Genomic DNA, 24,149 nt, shown 5'->3' with positions numbered 1-24,149 from the left:
CCGACCTCTTTGTTGAATGCCGAACCTAAAATTTTGGCGAAGTTGTTGGCAAACCGCCTGGTTAAGGTGATTACTACACTGGTGCATCCCGACCAATCAGGTTTTATGCCCCGCCGTAACACAGCTCTCAACTTGCGCAGGTTACACGGGGTAATTGGTGGGGCTTCGCAGATACACGAGCCGACAATATTGCTCTCTTTGGATGCCACTGTGGCCTTCGACAGGGTGGAGTGGCCTTATCGGTTTGCTGCCCTTGGTAAGTTGGGGATAGGCCCAGAGTTCATTTCTTGGGTTCGCCTCCTGTATTCTGGTCCACTGGCCCAAGTAGTCATCAATAATCACAGGTCGTCAGATTTCGTGTTGGGAAGAGGCACCAGGCAGGGCTGTCCTCTCTCCCTGTTGCTTTTTGCACTGGCGCTTGAGCGGCTAGCGGCCTGGGTTCGTTGGGATAGGTCAATCAGGGGGCTCCGATGGATGCCAGACTGGGAGGACAAGATATCTCTCTATGCAGATGATATTCTTTTGTATTTGTCCTCTCCTCGATCTTTGCTTTTGGCATTTCTGGATGTCCTGGAGGTTTTCAGTAGGTACTCAGGCTTTGCTATTAATTGGACGAAGTTGGTCCAATTTGTATTGAGCGGTGATCCCCCGGAGGTCCCCCCGCGCTGTCCGGTTAAGTTGGAGGTCGCAGGTTTTAAATATCTAGGCATTTTTATATCCTTGGACCCCCGTAGCAGGTACTCTAATAACCTGTTGCCTCCGTTGGTTCGGCTCAGGCGTGATGTGGAACGCTGGAGGTCACTTCCTCTTTCCCTTCTTGGCCGAGCTGTTTTGTTCAAAATGATGGCTCTTCCTCATTTTCTTTATGCACTCCAGAATTCTATGGACCCGGTTCCGTAGTCGTACTTTAAGGTGGTCGAATCTCTCCAGAGACAACTTCTCTGGGAGGGGAGGCCCCGAATTGCGTATGTGAAATTGACGCTGCCGTGGTATAATGGCGGGATTGGCCTGCCCAATATCAGGAAGTATTATTGGGCATCACAGCTGGTGGCGGTTAACCAGGCTGTGTATGGCTCGCCACTAGACCCCGGCTACATTATGGACCGTGGCCAGATTCCTGGAGGGGACTTTACTAGGGCGCTGTATGCTAGGCGGGGATGTTTTCCGACGGTGGGACCAACGGCGGTGGCTGTTGGGGTCTGGCATGAGGCTAACCGCTCCCTTGGGTGGGAGGGGAAGATCACGTTGGCAACACCCCTCTGGAACTCGGAACGTTTGGGCAGCCTATGGAAATCAAAGGGTTTCGATAAATGGGACCTAATTGGGATCTCCTGAGTTGGGGATCTATGGGGAAAGGATGGTATCCTCCCATTTGAGACCCTGCAGAAACGATATCAGATGCACGGGAGCGAGAGGTTTCGCTATCTTCAGATTAGGCATGCGCTGCTAGCTAATATCCCCCTTGGCGTGGCGCCTCCGGAGGCCTCCCCGCTGGAGGATCGTGTACTAGATGGTCATCTTCCGACGAAAACGATTTCTCTGATCTACAAAAAACTAATTAACCATGCGGAGGATCCCTTGGTGGCCCTGAGAGGCCAGTGGACGGCGGATGGTTTACTCCTGGATGATGAGGACTGGAGGGAGGCAGTGGCCTCTCCGAGGGTCGTTGCCATTCAGATGAGGCTTCGGCTGGTCCAATTAAAGATTCTCCATCGCTGTTACGTGACCGGCTCCCGGTTGGTAAGAATGGGTTTGGCTGTGAGTGGCGAGTGCAGGCGAGGGGGTGGTGAGTCAGGAACTTTTTTTCATGTATTGTGGGATTGTGCTCTAATTCAGGGGTATTGGTCAGCTATTCATGCCAAGGTGAGGGAGGTGTGGGGAGTGGGGTTTGAGTTGGAAGCGAGGCGTTGCATCCTGAATGTCTGGGACCCGACTGATTTTACGTCTTATGGAAAGACGTGGGCCACACTGGCTTGTAGTATTGCGAAGCGTAATATAGCTCAGCTGTGGGGGGCGGTTCAGCCACCGACAGTCGGGAAATGGATGGATGATTTGGATTGGTGCATGTTCAGAGAGCGGGCTGTGGATGTGGCACGGGGTAGGCCCCAGAAATGGGGAAGATTTGGGGGCCCTGGAATGCTTACAGGGGTGAAATATGCACTCCCCCGGTGGCCATGGAAGACCCGGAGGTGCTGGTGGATGCCTGATCCCGAATATAAATCTTATTGTTGATCGTTATGGAACGTGAAGATGTGAACAGATTTGTAATGCAGATTGCGGCTCAGTGCATTTATTGTAAGTGTATTATTTTTGTTTGTGTTTAATAAAAAGAATTAAAAAAAAAAATAACATCTGCAACAAAGTGCCTTCTTGTGGTGCCCGCCAGGCATTGTAGCGCCGGCCTGGTGAGGAGTATAGCCCAATGATGAAGCATGTCACCTTCAGGTGAGTGAACGCAACTTGTCTTAAAAGCACATGCTTCCTAGGGTGTCTGCGTTCAGTTACGGATAATGTCTCTGGGACGAACCTCCGGAACAGTATACTGTAATTTGACTGTTTTATTTTAACAAATGTGCATAGCAGATATTGGCCCTTCCTTGTTTCACAAAAATGATCGGATACCTGCCCCAGAGCGCACTTCTTACAGACAGTATGGGGTTATCATGTTGCTGCTACAAGCTCCTTACCTGTGTGAGTTATCAGGATCGATGCAGGGAGCAGACCCAAACTAGCCACACATGGAGATCAATGACAAATACTGAAGAATTAACCGAGCTTCCAAGCTGGTGACCATTACATAATTGACCTTGAAAATAAAAGACACGTTTTTAGTATTCTGGTGACTCATGACCATAAAAAACAAAGGTTATAAATTCAATATTGTGTCAAATACTTAAAAAATGGAACTGGGTGTGCTGAATCGGATGTTGTCCCAGGTCATGTGTGACACCTTCCACCACTATTGCTTATGTGAGTTGCATTTTTTATTTATTTATTTATTTTAAAAAAAGTTTTATATAGCGCTGGCTAGACCCGGAGGTATCAGAGCGCTTTACATGAGCATCAAATCATAGTTACAGGTTACATCATTACAAAGGTTACACAGTTCTTAGAGAATGGCAACATAGTTACATGTAAGGTCGAGATAAACAATAAGCACAAATACGTAAGGGGAAAAGCAGGCAAGGTGAGAGATTCCGGGGAGGGGGGGTTGGAGCACGGGAAGTAGACAGATAATTAGGGCGGGAAAGGGGAGGGGTGGGTGAGAGACACAGCATGGGAAGAGGAGAGGAACGGTGATGGGGACACAAACCGGTAGACGAGTCAAGGCAACGTCCAAAGTCCAGTAAGGTGTGATCCCAGGGCAGACAAGGGGAGAGATTCAGGGGAGAGAGGATAGGAGCTAGGGAAGAGACAATAAGGAGAGACGAAAAGAAGTCTGCCTAAAGACCGACTGGGTAGGTGACGACCAAGGAGGGAATCCACGGCCCATCTCCTCTATAGCTAAACCAAGTAGCTCCATCGGGCGTCAGACAAAATAGTTCAGTCTCAATACATTGAGAGAGGAGGGAAGGAGAGACATAAATAGGGGGAGGATGCGGTAGGAGACGACAGGAGAGACGAAAGGAAGTATAACTATGTGGTTCAACAATAAACCAGAAAAGATCAACAAGTAAACATTATATCAAACAATCAGCAATACAATTAGGGGAGGAGAGAAAGGAGAGAGAAAGTAGTGGGGGGTAGAGGAGGAGGGAAAGTGAGGATAAGGGAAGAGACAACCGTAGAGACGAAAGGAAGTCTGTCTAAAAAACGACTGGGTAGGTGACGACCAAGGAGGAAATCCACGGCCCATCTCCCCTATAGCTAAAACCAGGTAGCTCCATCGGGCATCAGACAAAATAGTTCAGTCTCGGGTGGTGAGGGAAGAGGTTCACAGAAAAACAGGGTGGGGACAAAGGACAGGCGCAGGCGAGGGCAGAGGACAGAAGCTGGAAAGAGTAGGAGCGGAGGGGGGGGGGGAGGTTGGGGGAAGTGGGAGCACATATTTCAGCAGCCGCAGGTTCATTTCTTTTATATAGCGCTGGCTAGACCCGGAGGTATCAGAGCGCTTTACATGAGAGTCAACAATGTAACAGAAAAAGATCAACAATCACACAAACCATTCAAAACATAAGCAATACAATTAGGAGAGGAGAGAGAAAAGTAGTGGAGGGGGCAGGGGAGGTGAGGAAGGGATGATAAGGAAAGAGACAATAAGGAGAGACGAAAAGAAGTCTGTCAAAAGACCGACTGGGTAGGTGACGACCAAGGAGGGAATCGACCACGGCCCATCTCCCCTATAGCTAAACCAAGTAGCTCCATCGGGCATCAGACAAAATAGTTCAGTCTCAAATAAATTGAGAGAAGAGAGAAGGAGAGATATAGATAGAGGGAGGATGCTGGAGGAACCGACAGGCGAGAAGAAAGGAGGTGCAACAATGTGGTTCAACAATATACCAGAAAAAGATCAACAAGTAAACATAATGTCAAACAATCAGCAATACATTAGGAGAAGAGAGAAAGGAGTGGGGGGTAGGAGAGGGGAGAAAGTGAGGATAAGGGAAGACACAACCATAGAGACGAAAGGAAGTCTGTCTAAGGACCCACTGGGTAGGTGACGACCAAGGAGCGATGTTGGTTAAAATCAGAGGCCTGACGGAGATGAAGCATGACATGGCTCTGCTTAGCAGTGAGATGAATGACAGTTCCCCAGCCCTTCCATTTTTTGACCTACAGAGGCTCGTTGGCCATTCATATTTTTTTGCAACGACAAAGGAACTTGTATTGCAGCTTGTGTCAACTGAAGAGATAAAACGTCTGGGCGTGTTTCATTAACTACTGACAAACATGAACAATCAAGAACATGAGTTTCTGGAAAACTATCAAGCACCCAATCAGAATCAGCCGCCCTTCACACTCTGGAATTCTTGAGGCTTTGGAGAGGGTGAATTGCACGTGGTATAAGAGGAACACTACATCGACTCAAAGCTCACTTCTCAGGGATGTACTGAACTGCCAGCCTCATGGCACACTTAGCCAGCTCTTCACCTCCTCCTCCTCAAACTGATGACCAGCTATCAGGGCAAACGAGCCTACAGCAAAGCCTCGCTGGCTTGGTTCCACACCGGACCAGGCAAGGTGGTCAACTCCATACTCCTCCAAGTCAGCAAGCACTCTGGTCGAGCCAGTCCTAACCCACATGAATGTTCCCCATCACAACTATTTTAATGGTACTAAGTTATGTTTCTGCCAAATGATTGAGTCAAAAATTGAAAGGTTTTACTATGAAGTGCTGAAAGAGAAATCATGAAGTTTTTCAATATTTCTGAGTCTGCCACAGTACACAGGAGCATTATTTCTCTACAGCAGCAAATCATGTATGTGCCCTGTAGAAAGCACGTTTGAATGAAACATAGAATGCATTGCAGCCAAAAATCCATGCAACAACATAGAGTGCAAGATAACTTGTGTTATTATTTCAGCAGAACAAAGTGCCATTCCTAATGTGTACGACATTTTAAAGACAAACCCAGAAAAATGTACGGTCAGTGTTGTTCTTCTGCCAGTTAAAGACAATCTCCATTAATGTGTCAGGAAATAAAATACTATGAGAAATCTTACTCTATGGCAGGGTGCTGCCTGCTACTATATTGCAGGTTACTTCCAAAATAATCTGATTTATACATACATACTCCAGGGTGCTGCCAGCTATCGGGTCTGCACACAGCAGTCTGGAGCCACTCAGGAAAGAGGTAAGCTCTACATTTCATCTTAAGTCCTTAGGTTACATTCACAGCATGATGGGTCCGGAGAACTTTATCCGCGCTCCAACTGCACCGAGCAGATAGACGTAGCCCATCATAGTCTGTGTTGTGTGCTGGGTGATGCCTGGCATCCTATTTTCTTTGGCGGATGGATGAAGCTCTGATAGGAGCTACAAGAAGAGCAGAGAAACAGGACCACAGATCGCCGCAGAGCAACAACTGCCCAGAAGCTGAAGAAAGAACTCTTGAACAGGAAACCTCCTCCACCCTGGACATTTTCCAGGATAAGCAAATGATGGTAATGAAATGCAAACTGCAGCATTAAGGTCACACACTACAACATTTTTCCCTTTAAACTGAAGATAACAGCATACAATAAAAAACTAACCAAAAAGCAACAAAACTAGAAAATGCATTTCCAAATGCTGCAAAAGAGAAACAGTTAATACAAATGAACTATATTAAACTTTGTTGGTACCTTAGTAATGTGCTTACTTCTTGGCTTCACTCCATCTGCAGCAATAACGCTCTGAAAGGAGAAAATACTGCTGTGAGTCTCAGAGTCTTCAGTGTTACTGGTCTCAGCCCGAAGACTGTGGTGTCGGAAGATAACTTTCTATTATTTGGCTTTATATTTCCACCAGTCACGCCATCGCTTTTACCAGACACGCTACTGTCAGCAGCATCATAACTTCAGGCAGATAAGCAAAGCGGATATCACCACTCACATTGGGTGAACACTCGTCTCTGCTACATACATCCACTCTGTTCTCAAATTTGCTTGGGGCTGCCAAAATGCAAAGAGCTGCAATGTATTGGCCACACTTTCCTGACTACCTTGTTTTAAAAGGGTGTGACATTCAAGCGTGATTCTTGGTTCATCTCCAAGCTGAATATTTTTAGAGGTTCTATTGCCACACAATACTCGTCCCATATTCCAATTTGTCCACAGGATGCTTCAACCCTGGTAGGTTATCAACTGCCTGTTTTGCAGACAATTTCAGATAGTTTCTGTAAGAAACTGAATTATTATTTGCGGTAGATGAGGAACAATCACAACCGTTGTCAGAGTGAACTTTCAAAGCCATTCAATTAACCTAGGATCAACCCCCTGGTACCTAAGCACCGAACAGGCAGGCTTAACTTAAGGTAATATGTAAAACATTGATGCAGAAACAAAACAAGTAAAAGTCAAAATGCAAAACAATAAAAAACCCAAACCGAAATAGAAAAATTAAAGTAAAATGTATTTAACAAAATGACACTAAAATGACAAAATCCAATAAGGGGAATGAGATATGAACTGTAACGCTGTGAGAATCACAAGGTGCCAATGGATGAAGGGCCCGGGCATGGATTAGTCTCTCTGGAGCTGACTGCCAAGTCAGAGGAAACCGGAGGCCATGGCCTGCAAGCACATAGCGCAGGAATTAGACGCAGTGGTCCAAGAAGACATCTAGTGCTCCAGGCTCAGATAGGGGTGCTGGCCTACAGGGGGATTCACTGCAGGTTTGGGTGCAAAGTGCTTAGAGTATTGAGAACAAGCAGCAGATGCCCAGTAGGGCAATAGCAGACGGTCGCAGGCAGCAAGGCCCGGACCAGACTGAAAGGGAGGGACAACTCTGGCACTCACCATCATGCAACAGCGTAGTGGAGCTCAGCGGGAGGACAACCCGATGACAGCCACTGACTGGGGCTGGGACCCCCACGACAAGGCAGGCCGGTCAGGTGGTGTGGTAAGAGATATAGCAGCCGTGTCCTCAGCGAGAAGCAAGAAGGCATCTATTGGAAAATCCAAAGACTCTTTTAAGTCAGTAGGAATCTGTCTGGGGGGCTATTTTAATGCTAAGCTATCTTACTCACGGTCAAGCGAATATTCACACAGCAGCAGACAAACATGCAATAGGGGTAGAGAGCTAATGGACCATTTGAACACCCTTAACTTAATTAATGTTATGGAAATTGATGCAACTACAAAAGATAATGCCCCCCTGAACCGCCCTCAGAGGGAGTGGCTGTTCATCTGAAATTGATTATGTTTTTATCTCCCCCGCTTTAGAAGCAAGCTTGTTTAAAGGCGAAATTATGGCCACAATCTTTGGGGACCATAACCCAATACAAATAACGTTACGGATGTCTCCAGTTCCAACGCCTCAGGCAGAATGTGGTGCTCGGGATCTATCACCATCCACAGATAACCTCAGACTGGGCTGGCGAGGCATTAATAATGCAGATCGATTCAGTTCTATGGTTGGGGGAAACATGATTCTCATTAACATCTGTTTAGAGACCCTGTTCCACACCCAGTGGCTATCAGAACCTTTCCCGAACTCAGTGGAGCCATTAAATCCTTGCTGTCTAAACCCATTTCTACAGCACAGCGCAAACCTAGATGGTTCAATCAGGAGTGCTCAATTGCAAACAGGAAACTCCGCAAGGCCCTATCTCAAAACCCTAGGTGTAAAGATGTGGTCAAGTCCTTAAGGTTGACATATAAGCTGGCTATTGCTAATAGGAAGGAACAGTTATTAGGTGAGCACTGGGATGCGCTCATTAATGCTGCCAGCTTAAATAACGGGAATATATTTTGGACTACCATTAAAGAGTTAAGATCAATGGGACAACTGTTCACTCCCATCAGCTGCAACATAATGAGCACTACCAGGGAAAGTCACTTTTCCACTATTTACCAAGAGCCTGCTTTTGAATCCGACCCTTTTATTAACAGGGTGCAACCTGGAGTCTCATTATCAATAAACGAGATTGAGGAGGCTATATGTCAGAGTGCGGGCAATAAAACTCCAGGCTCTGATGGGATGTCCATCGATCTTATTAAATATAAACCAGATTTTTGGGCCCCACTGTTATTAAATATTTTTAATAATCTAACCAATGCCCCACTGCCTAAGACATGGTGTACTAGCACGATCGTTCCCGTTTTTTAAAAAGGGTGATTGCACACAACCTTGTTGCTGTAGACCGATCTCCCTCATAGATAACACCCTTACAATTTTAGGCAGAGTTTTATACACAAAAAAGATAACCTGGACAGAGGACAATCCGATTTTAGAACAATGCCAATTAGGTTTCAGGGGTAAAGTTGGCACGAACAAGCAATGCCTTAATTTTAATTTGATCATAGGGAAGTACACTTTTTCACAGCACTCGCCACTTTACTTCGCTTTTATGGACTTTTCCTCAGCTTTTGCTTTTGTCAATAGGTCCCGTCTATGGTCCATCCTTTTAGAATATGGACTGGATGAGGCCCTTGTTCATTTTTTTGCCTATCTCCATACGGACCTGAAAGCGCGGGTCTGGATTGGTGGTGGGGGAGAAGTTTCCAATGACATCAGTGTAGATAGAGGGGTCAGACAGGGATGTGTTCTGGCCCCCCTCCTATTTATCATATATATAAACAATTTACATAAATCATTGACCACACCAACTAATGATGCTCCCAGAATTTAAGGCAAACCTCTCCCAGTGCTTTTATATGCAGATGATGCAGTTTTAATTGGTCGCACACCAAATGCACTATGCACTTTAGTTTGAGGTTTCACAGATTTTATGTCCAGCCTAGATTTATGCACAAATTTAAAAAAATCTTTTATAATGCCTTGTGGGCCAAGGAAATGTCCTTGCACTGCTACTTTACCTTATCTGGGAATGGTCTTCGCTGCGAAGTGCACCTGGTGGGAACACTTGGCATATTGTAAAAGTAAGTTCTCGAGGGCTTTTAACGCAACCCTCAGTCTTCACCGCTCTAAAAGTTCGGGAACATTTGCAGCCATTTTAAAGATTTTTAAGATCCAGTGTGTACCAATAGCTATCTATGGGGCAGAGGTATGGGGTGTTGCCAAATGCTCTTGCGTCCAATCAGAGGAAAATAGATTTTGTAGAAAACTCTTGGGCGCTCCAATCTCCACCCCTCTGTACATATGTCACGGCAAACTGAAATTAGGATAGATTGAAGACATCATAAGGGCCCGCCCGCACTATTTTGGCTATCCATAATGAAGAATCCCGAGGCTTCTCTCACAAGGGACATAATGGATGATAGTCTTCGCTGTGAGAAAGGGATGGATATTCCATGGCTTGCTGGGGTAGTGAAGAGTTTGGAAAGCGTTAACCTTGGTAGACTGTTTGCCAACTCGAACACAGCTGTAACAACGAACAAAAAAGTTTTAAAGACAGCATTGTACGCACTTTATAGCGCGGAAAGACTAGAAAGGGAATTGAATAAAAAAACTGTCGCAAAATTTATATCCATTGAGTACCCTGAGCATTGTCTACCAAGTGATATCGCACTACCCATGTCCCAATGGGAGAGAGGCCTCCTATTCCGTCTAAGAGCTGGGACAGTCAGATACTTGCTTTGTTTTCCCTTTGGGTATAACGCAAAACTTGACTCCCTGCCATGTCCATGTGATGGTCACAGCGGTCAAACGCTTTTACACTTTTTAGTCTTTAGTAAATACTATATGAAATATGCACAATGGTTGTTAATTCTATATTTTAAAAAATTGTCACATATTAATTTAACAGACACTCTTGACTGCAAATTTAAAGTGGACAATGTTGCATTGAGCTTGCACATTGGCACCATTTTGAGAGTAGCTTCGGCTGCACGGAAATCTATGTGCGATCTATGAAGTCATTCGTATAGTACTATTCACAATATGCACTTCACATAGGTTTACTGTATTTTGCTACATTATGGATTGGACATTGCTATCTATTTATTTTTCTAATGTTTTTTTATCATGTACATGTGTTACTTTTATGGATATGTTGCTATCTGAATAAAGCCTTTTGGATTGGGGTTGGATTGGCTACTTTCAGTCCTCTCACTCTTGAATGGGATTAGAAGTGTTTCTTTAAGTTAGCTGCTGCTTATGTCTTTCCCTGACAGTGGTCTGTGGATAACTCATGTTCCTGCAGCTAGTAGATAATTAATTTCTAAGGTCGAGGGTTCTCTGAGAGGCACAGTGACAAGAGCTGGCTCACAACTTTTTGTGTATTAAGTTTATGTGCAGGTCAGTGGTGTAACAAAACTTACCCCCACCCCCCACTCCCCTCTGCAAAAAACATGGACGCCCTCCTTCCCCTAGACTGTCAGGACCTCTCGGGCCAGAATTAATTAAATGAACGATGTCAAGAATTCATATTGTAACCTCAAACTGCATATAGTTTTGTATTATCATGCTTCACACTCTAATCATGGCAATGTGTAATATTGTTTTAAACCTTCTTTGTCTAAACAATATAGCAATGTAACTTGCTTTTTATGCGCAGACTTTTATTCAATGCTCTGGGTAAAAGCAGCTTGTTCTGCTAATCCTTCCCTAACTTTCCAGAAGTGACAGAGGCAGACAGGCTCGCCGAGTCATTCTTGGTTACTGAGTGAGTCGATTACATTTTTGCAACATTTCTTCCATGAGTCTGTTTAATCTTAAATACATTGTGACAAGAGGCTCAGATACGTTGTTTATGTATTTGTAAGGTGCATAGCTGCCCTTAGGCTTCCCAGCGCTAAGAGAAACATAACTACGGTGGACTAAGTCAAGTTGCCTGAGATCGGGAGTTTTTAGGGAAAGAGCAATGTTTTGAGTCTTTTCCTGAATGCTAATTCGTTGGTTATCATGCGCATGTCCCTGGGTAGTGTGTTGCACATTTTAGGAACCAAGTGCTTGGAGGACCTTCCTCCCCATCTTGCTATTTTTATTCTGCCCTATTGCATAAGAAGATCCTCTGATGACCTTAGGGTCCTACTCGGTGTATAGTGTGTAACCAATTCGGTCCTCTGTCATTCATGGCTCTGTGTGCGATACCCAGTGCCTTGAACGTGATCCACGCCTGGACTGGAAGCCAGTGAAGTGTCCTCAGGGCTGCCCTGGCCGACTGCTGTTTCGGGATTTGTAGCAGGGTTCTTGATGTGGCATTCTGCACCACCTGCAAAAGGTTAATGACATATTTTGGTGCGCCCAGATACAGCAAGTTCCCCTAGTCCAGCTGTGACACGATTAATGCTTAGATCACAATTCTACGAGATTGTTCAGGTAGGATGAGGTGAATTTTACGAAGCATATGGAGTAAGCCGAAATATTTGCCTGAAAGTTTCTTTGCTTGGGACTCCATGCTTAAATGTTTGTCTAGCCAGATTCCCAGGTTTTTGATGGCAGTCTTGGGGGTTGGTGGTTCTCCCAACTGAGTAGGCCAGCTTATAAGATTCTATTTACACATCCATTCAGCTATTCGTGTCATGCACAGCCCTAGGTTGTTGTGTAGGGAGTGGGGGCCATTCGTCACTAATAATACAAGTTGCGTATCGTCCGTGTACAACACTATGGATAGACCAAATTCTTGTACAATCCCTGAAAGAGGTTGCATGTAAATATTAAAAAGTGTGGGGCTCAGTGCAGAGCCCTGTGGGACTCTGCACGGTAGTTGGAGGGTATCGGATAGATAGTCCTCTTCCAGCAACTCTGTCTTTCAGAAATGAAGTGAGCCACTTTATTGCTGTGCCAACTAGACAACGGCGAAACATCAGCTCTCATCCTCCTCTACCTGTCAGCCACCTTCGACAGGGTCTGCCATCGCACTCTAAAGACACGCCTCCTGGAAGCCGGAATTCCAAGAGAAGGCCCTTGACTGGACCACGTCCTTCCTCTCCGGCAGAACCCAGAGTGTCCGCCTCCCACCCTTCCAATCCGAAGCCACCGACATCATCTATGGCGTCCTCCAGGGCTCATCCCTCATCCCGATGCTGTTCAACGTCTACATGGCCCCCCTTGCACACGTGGCCCACCATCACGACATCAACATCATCTCCTACGCCGACGACACCCAGCTCATCCTCTCCCTCACCAAGAACCCACACACCGCTAAAACCAACCTCCACGAGGGAATGAAGGCCGTCGCCGACTGGATGAGGAGCAGCCGTCTGACGTTGAACTCAGACAAGACGGAGGTCCTCATCCTCGGACCCACCCCCTCAGCCTGGGACGACTCTTGGTGGCCGACCACACTGGGAACAGCACCAACACCCACTGACCTTGCACGAAACCTAGGATTCATCCTCGACTCCTCCCTCTCCATGTCTAAGCAGGTCAACTCCATCTCCCCCTCCAGCTACAACACCCTCCGCATGCTCCGCAGGATCTACAAGTGGATCCCGACCGAAACAAGAAGAACGGTGACACAGGCCCTCGACAGCAGCAGACTGGACTACGGCAACGCACTCTATGCAAGAATCCGAGCCAAACACCTACGACAAGTACAACGCATCCAAAACGCCTCCACCCGACTGATCGTCAACATCCCCCAACACAGCCACATCACCCCCCACCTGAGAGACCTACACTGGCTACCCGTCGACAAGAGGATCACCTTCAATCTTCTCACCCATGCACACAAAACACTCCACAACGCCGGACCAGCCTACCTGAACAGCAGACTCAGCTTCCACACCCCCACCCGCCAGCTCCGCTCCGCTAGCTTCGCCCTCGCCGCTGTCCCCTGCATTCAACGAACGACCTCTGGCGGCAGATCCTTCTCCTACCTCGCCGCCAAGACCCGGAAAACCCTCCCTACCCACATACGGCAGACCCAAGACCTACTTGCCTTCAGAAGACTCCTCAAGACCTGGCTCTTCGAGCAGTAGCAGCACCCCCCTCCCCTCAGCGCATTGAGACCCTCATGGGTAAGTAGCGCACTTTACAAGTACTCTGATTGATTGGTTGATTGCCTGTGATACATTCTTCCTTTAGCCTATTGATCAATGTGCAATGGTCCACTGTATCAAATGTGGCGCTCAGATCCAGGAGTAGAATGGCCGCTGTGCACCCCTTGTTTAACACTTTTTTAGTTCCTCAGTTACCACCAACAGAGCTGACTCTGTGCTATGTTGGGGATGGAAACCCATTGGTGTGTTGTGTGCCGTATTATTTTTTCTTCAAAGAATTTGGCCTGTGCTTGGATCATCTCCCTAGGATATTGTCCAATAGCTGCCTTATATTGACTTTTGATGGCGGGATCATAGTTTTTTCTCCACAACCTTTCCATTCTTTTACATGTTTTTTTTGTCAGAATTAATTGCTCATTCTACCATGTGGCTTTAATCCTAACATCAAGTTTACTCTGTCTGGTTTTCTGTGGGTATTTTTGTTATAGATGAAAAAGCACCGCTGCGAAAGTAAGTCTCCACAGTTCATTGGAGATTAGTAAATCGTTGAGCAATTCTCATTATACAGACGCTGAATCGTGAAAAGTGAAATTCAATGTTCTTTTAATAATCCATATAAACACCAGCCAACGCGTTTCGTTCTGTCACCAGAACTTCTTCAGGGCTGTAAATTGCAAAAAAGACATACAAAAACCACTTTAAGTGCCACAAAAGAAACCAACACATACACATACATATATAAATAAGTGTTTAAAAACAATGCTCATCCATATGAAAGTAGCTGTAAATAATACAGCATTGGTTAATGTAAAACATCATGTAACCTCAGTGTTGACAGTTGGTTTGCAAAATTGCTTGCGTATTCCATATCACATATCATTAGACAAACTATCAATCTTGCTACAATTTTGCAATAAATATATCTCAAATTCATTTGGTTTGATTAGGTATAATGTCTCCCAATCATGTTCCTTAAAACAGATTACATTTTTATTTGAGATATATTTATTGCAAAATTGTAGCAAGATTGATAGCCATGCACAATTTGATGCTGTTGTACCAAGGATATTGTGCCGCATAACTAAATACTTATAAGGTTCCAAAAGCGAGACCTATTGGCTATGCCAATGCTTGTTTAGTGTTGCACTGGTGTTTCCTTTGGCACATTGCTATAAACCGTATTTTAGAATAGGGTTAATACAGTTAATCAAATAAACGTTGCCTGTGCAAGATGGTTTCCTACTGTTTTGGTAGTGTTGCTCTGGCATTTCCTTTCTAATTATTCAAACATGTTTTTGTGTCAAGGATCAGAGCGGCAGTTGAAATATACAGTGAATCATGCCCTCTAACAGTCGGTGTAAAAATGGCATCACAGCTGTGCATTGGCATGCTGAAGGCACCATCTATGCATGTTTGTAATTCTGAGGAGATATGATATTATTCTATTCTGGCTCATGTTGCAGGCGAACCCTAGTACGAGTCTATAGTAACTGTTTATTGCTCATTTTAAACTAATAAACAGATTGAATTGGAGGACTCTGAGACTCTTAAAATGCATCTCTACCACGGACGAGACCTCTCTGGTTGTTTACTCGGAAGCAGGAGCAAATCTTGCAACAATACCTGAACTCCCGACAGTCATCTTCAAAAGTCTGAGTATAAAACAAGCTTGCAAAATCTTGCATGCGTATCTGCAGTGGCTGTCCTTAAGTGGCATTTTGTTAACTATTCAAAAGTGCACTCAAAGCGAGCTCTGGCTAATGCTTGCGCATCCACGGAGCCATCGTTGAATGAACAGGTTCTGTTTAAGTAAAGCACATTCAAATATTCTCCCTGTAGATGTGCGTGCATCAGTGGTAGGAGCAATCTTTGATGAGATTTGTTAAAGCAAGTGCCATTTGAAGATGCAAGTAGTGCCTGCATGCACTTGCTGCACGTTAGAATGTCAGCGTGGGTGCGCTCGCAGTCAGCTCTTTTTGGAAGCACACACTCATGCTTGTGGCGAGCCCCTCCTTGCACCAGCAAGGCGGATGCCGCCACAAGCACGAGTATGTGCTTCCAAAAAGAGCAGAACGACGGCTAAAGGTCCTACTATGCAGCGCATGCGCGCTGCTTATGCGAGACCTAAAAATGGCATCCTGTATGGTACCCTTTACATGGGTGCTTGTGTTTATCACTTGTTTCAGTTGCAAGGCCTCCATGTCATAAATTAATCTAACTGCTGTGGTATTAGCTGGTTCATCCAGATGGAAGTTAAAGTCCCCCAATAATGTAATGGAGCTCTTGCTGGCCACCATGTCTGCTATTAAGCTGGGAAATTCCTCTAGGAATGGAGTGGGGGTTCCTGGATGTCTATAGAGCAGTGTGCCTGAAAACGAGTTAGTAGCCGATGTTTTAGGCCGAATTGTACAGTTTCACTGTTGGTGGTGGTAATGGACGATATCATGCTTTCATAGTCGTTTTTGTAAATGATTGCTACCCCGCCTCCCGTTTTCCCATCCTACCTTGTCTTTGGATAATGAAATCTGGGGTTAGTCCTTGGATTATATCAGGGGCGGACCAGTCTTTCAACCACGTTTCAGTAACGAAGAGAATGTCAAGTTCTTCATTCTCTATTAGTATTATGATTTCTGTGCTGTGTGCTGGCAAGGATCTACTGTTAATAAGTCCCATTTCCCATTGCTCATTCCTTGTGGGCCTATCTAGTTGTAGTGGCCCTTCAATCTTGCCTGAGTTAAACTCAGTCCGGCAGAGAGGGCATGACATCTTCTTCCCTATCAAGCTTGTTGGCGCTTGAGTCATCTCACAATGGGCTCTACCCGAGTATCTCAATGAGAGCAATAATGCTCTATCATATGTGATGAGCTTACCGTTTTCTGGGACGAATCCGCATGGTTCCTTGCCCATGACCGTGTCCAGACGCAGACGGGCTTGCCTAAGGCACGACCGCAGCGTACCGCTGCGCGCCGGTGCAGCAGGCACCATAAGTGAAGTGAAGTGAAGTGGAGGGGTTTTGTAGAGCGCGGCTGCTGCCCGAGGGCGTCCAATCGCTGGTAGTGGAAAAGAACAGATTCTGAAGAAGGGCGGGGCAAGGGTGGAATTAGTTTCTGAATAGGAGTGTTTTAAGTTCTTTGCGGAAGTGTAGAAGGGTGGGGGTGGCTCTAAGTGAGAAGGGGAGCGCGTTCCAGAGTTTGGCAGTGTTCAGAGAAAAGGATCTGCCTCCTGCTCTGGCTCTTTTTATTCTTGGAACTACAGCAAGAAGTGGAGCGCAGGATTTTTCCAGGGCAATAGGGGGAGAGAAGGGAATGGTTGATTTCCGGGCTTGCTCTGTGAAATGCTTGATGTGATATGCAGAGCGCCTTGAACTTTATTCTCTCTCTGACTGGGAGCCAGTGAAGAGATCTAATCCCTGCCTTGGCTGACTCTCTACGAGGGATCTGTAGAAGAGTGCGGGCGGCGCAGTTCTGAGTTCTTTGCAGTTTTTCCAACACATACTCTGGGGCTCCTAAGTATAGAGCATTGTTGAAGTCCAGCCTGGATTGTACTAGGCCCTGAATGACCACTTGCCTGGCTTCGAAGGGTAGTAGTGGTAGGATTTTCTTCAGCATTCGGACAATCCCGAAACAGGTTGCAGCTGTTTTGGTTGCTTGAGTGTTTAGTGTGAGTTGGTTATCTAGCCAGACTCCTAGGCTCTTTATGTTTTCCTTGGGAATTGGCATTGGTCCCAAGCTTAAGGGCCACAGCTGGTGATAGGTGGTAGGAGGAGAGGGGCCGAGGATCATAATTTCGGTCTTATCACCATTGAGTTTTAAGGATGACATTGTCATCCAACGTTTGACTTCCTCCATGCATGCTGCCAGATTGGGTTGGGGGAGCATGCCGCCTTTCTGTGTCAGGGAGACCACCAGCTGGGTGTCGTCTGCGTACGATATGATTTTGATCCCGTATTTCTGGACGACACCCGCCAGTGGCCTCATGTACACGTTAAACAGCGTGGGGCTCAGAGAGGAGCCCTGAGGCACCCCGCAGTCTAAGGGTAGGTTTTTGGAGTGAGAATCGCCATCAAAGACCTGGAACGATCTGTTGCTGAGAAACGAGCTCAGCCAGTCTAGGGCGATTCCTGATATGCCGAGATCTAAGAGTCGAGCTAGTAAGGTTTTGTGGCATACCGTGTCGAATGCTGCGCTTAGATCGAGGGGGACCACTGCCACTGTCCCTCCTCGATCCAAGATCTTCCTGACTTCCTCTGTGACGGCCAGCAGCGCCGTCTCGGTGCCATGTCTGGGGCGGAACCCTGTTTGGGAGACGTCCAATAGGAGGTTTTGCTTAACTACTAGAGCGCTGACCTGTCCCCACGAACGCGAGTCCTCTCAACTGTGCTCACTGGTCCTGCCCCGCCCAACTCCCGTTCTACTGTTCGACATTTGTTTCAAAAACCTTTACATTTAAAATGTGATTGTCTTAGAAGCGTTCAGAGTAACTTTAAGAGCGTTACATTCATCATTCAAAATACTCTGGATTAAAAAGACTGTGCAAACAAGCAAGTTCTCAGTTAGTACTCTCTGGTACCGTGTGTCTGACCTGTGTCTGTTTCTCTGATTCTTCCTGTTTCTCTTGTTCAGCCATGGCAGCTTCTTGAGCTGTGCAGGGTGTGAGCATCTTGAAGGGCAGCCCCAGCTCTACCCCGCCCACTCCCCCCAATGAACGCGCTATGGCTTAGCAAGAGAAACAGGAAGAATCTGATCTGAGCCTCTTGTCACTATACATTGGGAATAAACAGACTCGCTGAAGAAATGTTGCAAAAATGTAACAGACTCGCTCAGTAACCAAGAATGACTCGGCGAGCCTGTCTGCTCTGACACTTCTGGAAAGTTAGGGAAGGATTAGCAGAATGAGCAGCTTTTACTCCCATGGGACCACCGAGAGCAAAGGAGATACAGCGGCCCCGGCTCAACCCCGACCCCTTTTTGAAGAACATGGAAATACACATGTAGCTAGGGCGGTTGCAAGGGAGGATCTAGATCAGTCATACTCAAAGTACGGCCCAGCAGCCGCATAAGGCCCTCCAGGTCTTTACATGCAGACACCCCGGCAGCAGCAGCACTCGACTAAGAACTAACATGAAAAAGAAACGTACATATACAGCAAACACTTATTTAAAGGTTAATTGCAGTTAGGAAAAGGAAGTAACTAGGCCTTTAACTTTAGGAACACCTTCATTCTTAAAGGCAGCCACTAGATATACATGCTTTGTTTCCCTACCCCGGCTTTACACCCTGCTGGCATCAGTCCATCCTCGGTCACACCATAGACCAAACTTTGCGGCCTCCGGGAAAATGTTTGTGAGTACCTGTGACCAAGATCAACAAAAGGCGGAAGTAGTTAGACTCGAGGACAAAACAGAAGCATGCATCTCTAAAAGGTACAAACAGGAACCAATGAAAACAAGCATTGGCATAGCCAATAGGCCTTGCCTTTGGGACCTTATAAGTGCTTAGCCATACAACAGTTGATGCTGTTGCACCAAGGATATTGTGCTGCATAACTAAATACTTGTAAGGTCCCAAAAGCGAGACCTACTGGCTATGCCAATGCTTGTTGTTCATGTTTAGCTACACAATAATTTTCTGGCACCCTTGGCTGGCCCTGCTGAGCACTCTATGGCCTTTTCGTAACACCAGGACTGAACTAAAGAGGGCCTGTGGGTGACAACTGCGCATGCCCTGAGGACAGACACAGCCTACCAGGGCAGAGCGCGGGTTAAAGAGGGCCTGTGGATGAACAACTGTGCATGTGCTGAGGAAAGACACAGCCTCCTGCCGCCGAGCGCTGGTTCAGGAAGGTCTTGAATTAACACAGCCTACCGCGGATTAAAGAGGGCCTGTGGATCACAACTGCAGCAGAGCACGGGTTACAGAGGCCTTGGGTGAACAACTGCACATGCGCGGAGGACAGACACTACCTCCCGCCGCCGAGCGTTGGTTCAGGAAAATCTTGAATTAAGAATCTGGAACTCACTTCCTCCAAACATTAGAAAAATTCCAAACACGGCAACATTCAAGAGGGAAGCGAAGATCTTCCTAATGAACAAGTTCCTCCCTTAGGCAAGACTTTCCATCAGTACTACTCTGCAATCCTGATGTAGAACTTAACGGCAATACACATCGGGATCATTCGGAGATGATTAGAGGTACACCTTTGTACACTAAACAGATCCTAAATGTGTTATTGTTGAAACTGCTAAGAAAGACATATACCGGACTCTAATATATATTAACACTACTATACCGTTGTACTCTAACTGTAACACATGCAACTGTGAAACGCTCTGGTACCCTTGGGTCACGTTCGCGCTATACAAAACTCTATAAATAAAAATAAATAAATAAAATATGTTGTGTGTTTTGTTTCATTAATTTTCCTGACCATATATTGATCTGCATACCTTGGTGATGTATTCTAGAACTGTCTTTTCATTCAAACAATTGTGACACCTAACTGAACACATTGTAGCCAATATCATTAGATACCCAGGTTCTGAGGGACATGTGGCAACCCCATTAATTTTTATGGTAACATTCTAAAAGTCAAATAATTGAAGAATAAAAGTGTCATTTTCAGAATTGTAATTTAAAATTCAACTTCAACATGAGTTAGGATTTTAAATTAGGATTCCAGAGACACCAAACTTGAACCAAACATCTCTTCCCATTGGGAAATTACACTTCTAAAATGTAACACAGCAACTCCAATGTTATCCTAGGAGAGAGAGATAGGCTGCGCTGTAGTAAAAAACAAACGTAAGAGCTTTTCACTGCCAGGACATGTAAAACGTAAAAGCACATGCCCAACTTTTTAAATACTGCACCCTGCTCTTAGGGCTACCCAGGGCCTACCATAGGGGTAACCTGCATGTATTAACAAGCAATGGCATAGCCAATAGGTATCACCTTTGGGACCTTATAAGTGTTTAATCAGAGCTTTTGATTTTGGCGATGTTTTTAAGCTATGTTACCCAAGTAGACAGATATGCCTAAGTAGAAAAGAGAGAGTTTGATGTACCCAACAATTGAAGATCTTGTTAGTGTGGATTAAAACGATACACAAACCCTAATGCACAAGAAGATGTTAAAAGTGCTTGTGCCTGAAGCAGAGGGACCTTGAAGTTTGCAAACTTAGTTTGGTGTGGGTGCAAATCCCGCATTGTCTATTTCTGACGAGTTGCCCTACCACTGCTGAAACAAGGCCAATGGAGGCACCAATGGGTGAGGTGGACTGGCCTCAAGGGTTATGTGACCTCAGTGCCAAAGTCACTGTCGCTATAGGGTGTGCTGCTTCATAGGCCTGCCTGCAAGACTGGAGGTGAACTTCGGCATGGATTGTGGTAACCTTTAAGGTTAACCCATACCTGCCACTGCTAGGACTTCTAAGGTCCAGTGGGGCCTTTTAAGGTCTAGCATGGGAATATGCTCCCTCAGGAGAATGGTCTGGTAATGAATGCTGAACCTGGTTCACCAGTTCCAAATTCGGCATCTCTGGCCATAGAGCCAAATTCTCACCCCCACTGAACACCATACTGCCCCACCGAGAAAAAGGAGTCCCATCACGTGGAATTTTGTGAATAAAGTAAAGCACCATCTGAATATCTTTTAAGGTGTTATTCCTCTGGCGCAGTAGGGACTACTTTATAGAGTATTGCTCTGATTTAAGAGTATACAAACTGTTTGTTTTGTTCTGAGTAGGGGAACCAATCATTGATTTATTGTTTTTTTTATTTTTGATATATGTATGTGTTTGATATATGTTGTATATATGTAGTGTATTATATATATGAGTGTGATTTAATTGTTTGTGTAAAGATGTGTACAGTGTGTATATATGAAAACTGTATATGTACTAGTTTGTTGTGACTATACTGTGTTTCTTTTCCCGTCACTTGAAACGTACACAAGCTGTAGTAGCAGAAATGAATTTGTCCTTAATAAGAATAGAGATTAGCAGGGTAATTAATTGTACTCTGGCTGGAAATAAATGTTTTTGATTGATCCCTCCATACCATTCTTTTGTGATTTTACATCACTGATGTTATTGCCCTGGTATTTGAGAGTAATTTGGGCATGACCCCTATTATGTATATACGTGTCCACTGAGAAAAACTTGCACTACCTTTAGCTGCAACCCAATTGTGCCCCGCTATAAACACCTGGATGCGACTCATTTCAAATTATGCACTCGACAAGAGCAATATGCTGCCTGAAAAAAAAAAGTAATAACCTCCTGGAAAAGCAAACACTTATAGGGAATGCAAGATTAAGTAAAGCATGTGTAATACTACCTGGAACAACATGGTTACCTTAACACTTGTACACTCAATATTTAGAAATCAAAGAGTGTTTTTGCCTGAAAAGTAAAGGACATGACTACAGGAATAGGAAGGGACCCGTTTCAATGCCCATTGCTTATATCCTTACAAAACGTAAGCAGTATGATTGAAAAAGATCACATCCCTGAACACAGAGAGCCGTGGTACACATTTTATAATCTATAATAAGGAAAACAGCCGATAAGGATTGCATTAAACGTTTTCCACTCCACGCACCAACAGAAAGACGAGGAAACGAAAGTACTGTTTCACTGGCAAACTCCGTGAAGTGGCGCTAATGTGTTTAGGTGTGAATAAAACCAATCTGGCCTCTTTGCGACCCCTCTGTTTTGCTTTACTTTGTATTTTTCTTATTTTGAACCTTTTTTTCTCTTCATCCCGAGGCTGCACTTTGGAATAGAAAAATTTGAGAAAAAGACGACATTTCCAGCAAAAGTGTTTCTTTCTCTTTTGGATCCATTTCACAGGGGAACAAATGAAGGAAACGAGAGGAAAGAGAGGGTAATAGCCGTTTCTTGAAGTCACGCTTTCATTCAGCAAGTGAGGAAGTGCGAGACAGAGAGCGGGAAGAAGAGGAAGAAAGGAGGGGGCTGCTGACCGCGGCAAAGCAGAAGTGGACACTCTCCCAGTCAGAGTAGAAGGCGGAAGTGCCTCTTTCTGGCCAGACACACCCAGGAGCGGCCTGTGCGTCGATGGGTGCGTGAGTCCAACCTCCCATGGTATAAAAAATTCAGCAACAATGAGAATGTAAATTTCCCTCAAATGTGCAGGTAAAGAAGTGTGGTGGCAAAGATTCCTCACAGTGCAGTATAAAGCAGTGCAGCGATAAGCATCTCTCCAAGTGCAGTAAACATCAGTGCAGGGTACACATTTTCACTGTGAATGCCCCCCTGTAGTGCAGTACAAAGCAGTCCATTGTGAACATAGTCCTCATAGTGTAGTAAAACGTAGTACAGTGTGCAAAGATTTCTCATAGTGTGGTAAAAAGCAGTACATTGCACAGAGATTTCTTATAGTGTGGTAAAAGCAGTGCCCTGTGCACAGATTACCTCTTTAAGCTATAAATATCTCTCACAGTGCCATGAAAAGCAATGCAATGTGCACATATTTCTTATAATTAAGTAATAAACACGTACAATGTGCACAGATTTCACACAGGATTGTAAAAAGCAGTCCAGTGTGCAAAGATGTCTCATACAGTATTACAAGTAATGCAGTGTGCACAAATGTAAAGATTAAGCTGTAAATACCTCCGTGTGCAGTGAAATGCAAAGTAACATGCAGGATTTCCCAGAGAGCAGTAAAAAGCAGCACAGTGTGCACAGATTTTTATATAGTAGGCTCTCTCCACCTCCTGGAGGGGGGTGGGGGCAGGTTTGGAGTCTGAGGGGGTGGGGGCAGATCTGGGGGGGGGGGGGTCGGTGAGGGTCTGTAGATGAAGATAGCTGCACAGACTCCCGAGAGGGGGTCCTTCCGCCTCTGCAGTCAGCTGAACACAGAAAGAAGCCGGAAGGAATCGGCATCTGATGCTTGTGCTGACTCTGTCGCCCCTGACCCGGAACACAAGTTTCACCATGATTGGGCCATACTCAACAATTGGCCGGTGTACTATCAATAGACCCTCCCCATCTGTCTTTACACCCCCCCGCGTTTGCACGCATGCGCATAATTATGCGCGACGGGGGTGCGAATTTAGTTAGAACACCGGCCAATTGTTGAGTATGGCCCAAGCATGGGGAAACTTGTGTTCCGGGTCAGGGGCCACAGAGTCAGCACAAGCATCAGAGGCTGATACCTTCCGGCTTCTTTCTGTGTTCAGCTGACTGCAGAGGCGGAAGGACCCCCTCTCGGGAGTCTGTGCAGCTATCTTCATCTACAGACCCTCACCGACCCCCCCAGATCTGCCCCCACCCCCTCAGACTCCAAACCTGCCCCCCCCCTCCAGGAGGTGGAGAGAGTCTACTATATAAAAATCTGTGATACTGTGCTGCTTTTTACTGATCGCTGGGAAATCCTGCAAGTTACTTTGCATTTCACTGCACACGGAGGTATTTACAGCTTAATCTTTACATTTGTGCACACTGCATTACTTGTAATACTGTATGAGACATCTTTGCACACTGGACTGCTTTTTACAATACTATGTGAAATCTGTGCACATTGTACGTGTTTATTACTTAACTATAAGAAATATGTGCACACTGCATTGCTTTTCAGGGCACTGTAAGGGATATTTACAGCTTAAAGAGGTAATCTGTGCACAGGGCACTGCTTT

At 45.5% G+C, this 24,149-nt stretch overlaps 2 long non-coding RNA genes across 2 annotated transcripts in view; one reads left to right on the top strand and one right to left on the bottom strand.

The window, feature by feature from the left end:
• LOC147737601 (uncharacterized) overlaps positions 1–23,258 on the bottom strand; it is a 75,165-nt gene extending 51,907 nt beyond the window's left edge. Inside the window, exons 1-3 of the long non-coding RNA XR_015299841.1 lie at positions 23,125–23,258; positions 6,286–6,336; positions 2,688–2,806 (exon numbers count right to left, since the gene is read on the bottom strand). This is a non-coding gene — a long non-coding RNA (uncharacterized LOC147737601). The remainder of the gene's footprint in view (positions 1–2,687; positions 2,807–6,285; positions 6,337–23,124) is intronic.
• A 427-nt stretch (positions 23,259–23,685) lies between these two features.
• LOC147737600 (uncharacterized) overlaps positions 23,686–24,149 on the top strand; it is a 38,148-nt gene continuing 37,684 nt past the window's right edge. The window contains exon 1 of the long non-coding RNA XR_015299336.1: positions 23,686–23,922. This is a non-coding gene — a long non-coding RNA (uncharacterized LOC147737600). The remainder of the gene's footprint in view (positions 23,923–24,149) is intronic.

Source organism: Lissotriton vulgaris, chromosome 1_1 (assembly GCF_964263255.1).
Source record: "Lissotriton vulgaris chromosome 1_1, aLisVul1.2, whole genome shotgun sequence".
In the NCBI taxonomy this organism is placed as follows: Eukaryota; Metazoa; Chordata; class Amphibia; order Caudata; family Salamandridae; genus Lissotriton; species Lissotriton vulgaris.
Note: the sequence above shows the minus strand (reverse complement) of the source record. Positions and strands in the feature narration are given on the sequence as shown.